General features: G+C 31.3%; 1 long non-coding RNA gene across 1 annotated transcript; it reads right to left on the bottom strand.

Moving 5' to 3' along the window:
- Nucleotides 1–1,065: 1,065 nt before the first annotated feature.
- Nucleotides 1,066–3,634, bottom strand: LOC110738301. The gene is made up of 3 exons (XR_002514601.1): nt 3,187–3,634; nt 2,483–2,538; nt 1,066–1,348 (listed from the first exon to the last, which is right to left on the bottom strand). It is a non-coding gene; the product is annotated as an uncharacterized LOC110738301 (long non-coding RNA).
- Between the last annotated feature and the right edge of the window lie 212 nt (nt 3,635–3,846).

The raw sequence follows: 3,846 nt of genomic DNA, 5'->3' as shown, positions 1-3,846 counted from the left end.
CACAATACAATTCTTGAGATAAAATTGCATTATCAGATCTGATACACTTAATTTGAGTGTTGAACTGAGTCTTAACCATAGCAGAAAAATGCTCAATAACAGGAACAACATCATTTTTATGTTTCATGAGAAAAGTCCATGTATGCCTTGAAAAATCATCAACTATTGTCAAGAACATATTACAACCATCATGATTATTCACTCTATATGGACCCAAAGTATCTATATGTACCAACTCAAAAATATGAGTGGTAGCAGAACTACTCAAAGGAAAAAAAACAGTCTGGTTTGTCTTGCCTGGGGATAAACTTGACAAATAAAGTCACTACCAGATGTACAGGACACATTATTCCTAACATGATGTATCTTATTAAATGGTAAATTTCCTAGTCTAAGATGCCAAAGTTTAACTTCTTCAGAACTAGTTACAAGAATGGACTTATCATCAGTTGCAACTTCATTCTTTTGGAACCTCTTATTCATTTTTCTGGTTTTTGATGATGAACTAACTTCATCATATTTTATCATGATATCAGAGCATTTCAATTATGTTCTTTAGATTTCTTCTGCTTATATTCTTTCTTTTGATTTCATAATTGATTGCTGTATTTTGATCGATTTTTCTTCGTTGTTTGATTGCATTTTTGATCAATTTCCACTTAAATTCAATCTGAATTGATTGTTTAAGCTCGTATTTTCATATCAATGGCGGAAACTACTCCATCATCTCTTACTCGAGATCCTACTAGTGCCTATTTTCTGCATCCTTCGGAAAATCGCACTACCTATTATTTCAGAGAAATTTTCTAAAGTGTTACAATGAATGGCGACGAAGCATGATGATTGCATTAGCTGCGAAGAACAAATTAGCATTCAATGATTGATCATTGCCAAAACCTCCTGATACTGATAAAGCTTTTCATGCCTGGGAGTGTAATACCTTGGAAATTCCCTTCTTTTAAAATACTCTCTTACTCTAAATAAAACTCATTTTTAGAAAATATCCAAAGTATTACGGCCACCGTGATAACGGCTAAGGCTATTTCAATTCAAAGTCACACAACGGAAGACTAACTTTTAAAAGCTCAAATAAAATAAAGTTTAATAAAACAAACTCAAACTTTAAAACCAACTTACATTAAACAAATAACTTGGAACCATTCAAGGCCCTTTTTTAAAAATCAAACTAAAATATTACAAATAGGATTATATGTTAGTGACAACAATAAATGAAATAATATATTACGATAAGAAATAAACAAAGCAATGTAACATATAACCCTCTTCGCTCAATCCCATCATGCTTGATATGCTCCTTCTACCTGTACTTCTCTTTATTTCAACCTCACTACTCGCCATATAAAATGGGTCACAGTAGAGCCAATACAAAGAAAAGCCAAACACAAAAAAACAAAGTACGAATCAGGAAAAGTTGAGTATATATGCACCAATAGGAATAATCACACTAACATGAATATCCTAGCAATAGACAATAAATAAATAAATAAATAAAACATGCTTGTCATACAACACAAGTCAACTTACCTTTGACTCATGACTCTACTTTAATTTATTAATATATAGCTTTGGATAACGCATCGAACGGGTTTCCTTCCTTAAAATAGCCCATTAAACATGGAGGTTCTAATTAGGGAGCTACTCCAATTGGCACCTACTATGTCACCTTGTGATGGAATTCCAGCGCATTAATAATAAAAGAAAGTACAACGTCCTGTACCCCTGTAGAAGCTATAGTTAAATATAAAACCCCATAACTCCCCCCATATGTTCATACTCAAGGTATATACGTTACAAGAGTTTTGGTGCGTATCCTCTTACACTTTATGTGATTTACCAATTCAACTTGTGATGACTCTAACCAATCAATCAAGAACAAACATTGCAACAATCAACACATACTTCGAGTTCATTCTTGAATTAATTAGTGAGCACATACTATTTATTTTAGTTAAGGTTCCTTGCCTAATTTTGTGCACAAAAATGCACGATTGCTACCTTGGTGCATAAAATGCACTACTAACTTCCTGAGTCAATCTCAACTTATGTGAGTGAGTAATAAACTAGTTTCTTGACTCGACCTCAACTTATGTGGGTGAGTAAATAAATAAACTACTTTCTTGACTCAACTCCAATAATAAATGGGTGAGAATAAAATCATGAATCATGCTCAATAAATATAACTTTTATCTTTTTAACAAAAATAAGCCTTGCTTAATAAATACATGCATTCTTGATTATGAATAATAAATATATAACATGATTCAATTACTTTCAACTTGTATCAAGCTCATAATAATAATTCCTTCATACTCACATGCTTACATATAAGACAGGGATAACCAATCAATCAATTTAAGTATCACAACACAACTTAACATGATACTAATCTCATTCTTGATACCAAATTTAACTTCCTGACATGGTACTACGCATAATTAATATATCCTACGCGCATACGTACCTCAATTCGTCTTTCCAATTAGCCACAACGCTAGAAATTACTCAATTTAAAGTCTCCTATGATACCAAATACATAAACTCAATTACTCCCTTGATTACACAAATTTCCAGCAACTTTTAAACACTTTAAAACCTTTCTAATAAGCTGAAATTTTGGTTTAAAACCTTTAAAACTCTTTCTCTAAGTGGGTAATTAAAACCACAAAGTAAAAACTCAATTATGGTGTTTATATAAAAATTCCAGCATACTTTTTAAGGTTTAAACCCCTCAAATAAATCTGAAAATTCCATTAAAACCAATTAAAACCTTCTCTACTTATGGGTAATTAAACCCTTTTTATTAAAACACAAAAGTAGTGCTTACAAAAATATTCCAGCAATGTAATATTAACAAAAAACTCATCAAAATTCCATAAAAATATAGTCTTTAAACTTCATTATCACTTACAATCAATAGGTATATAAAACCCCCAAATCAATTGCAAGTTAGAACCCTATAAATCAACTCTTTTATAATTAAAACCCTAACTTTTAATACTTTATAAAAATCATAATTTAAAACCATACAAAATCTGAAATTTATACTCTGTAGTTGTCAAAACACAATTATACCATATACTAATATAATTTATCAATCAAAAATCAAAACCCAAAACAAATAATTACATAAACAATAATTTAAAACAAGGAGGAGGAGAGACAAACCACCGCGGTGGCTAGCCGCGGGTTGCCGACGGTGGTTGGACGGCCAGAGGTGGCCGGCGTCGGCTGTGGGGACGACAGCCTTGGGTGACGTGGCAGCAGCATCAGCAAAAGGGGAGGTCCCTTACTCCCATATATGAACTCACGCATGAAACCAAGGAGCAGCAAAGAAAGAAAGAAGAAAAATAAAAAAAAGGAGAAAAGAAAAGAAAAGAAGAAAAAAGTAAAGAAAAGAAAATTAAGGGAAAAGAAAGAAAAGATTACTTACCCCCAAAAAATCTGATTTTTGATCTCTTGTTTGGGAAATTTTTGGGGTTTTGGGAGGTGTTTATAGAGTAGAGAATAGGGATTAGGTTTAGGCTTAATAAATAAGTGGGTTTCAGTTATAAAATATTTGACCCAAAATAGTTCAAATATAAGAATTGGGCTTAGTTAAATGAAATGGGTAAGTTCACTAGGAGTATGTAAGGATTGTTTACATACATTATTTAAACAAGTCCATATAATTAATAAACGTTTAGCCCAAAATGTATTTTACTTTTGTGAGAGTCAATAATTAAAATACTTTAACCCTTTAAAATATTTAATTAAAATAATTGAGCCCTTAAAAATATATTTTATAATTAATAAAATAATTTATAAAATACATAAAAATACGGAGTA

Source organism: Chenopodium quinoa, unplaced genomic scaffold (assembly GCF_001683475.1).
Source record: "Chenopodium quinoa cultivar QQ74 unplaced genomic scaffold, ASM168347v1, whole genome shotgun sequence".
NCBI classification, from domain to species: Eukaryota; Viridiplantae; Streptophyta; class Magnoliopsida; order Caryophyllales; family Amaranthaceae; genus Chenopodium; species Chenopodium quinoa.
Note: the sequence above shows the minus strand (reverse complement) of the source record. Positions and strands in the feature narration are given on the sequence as shown.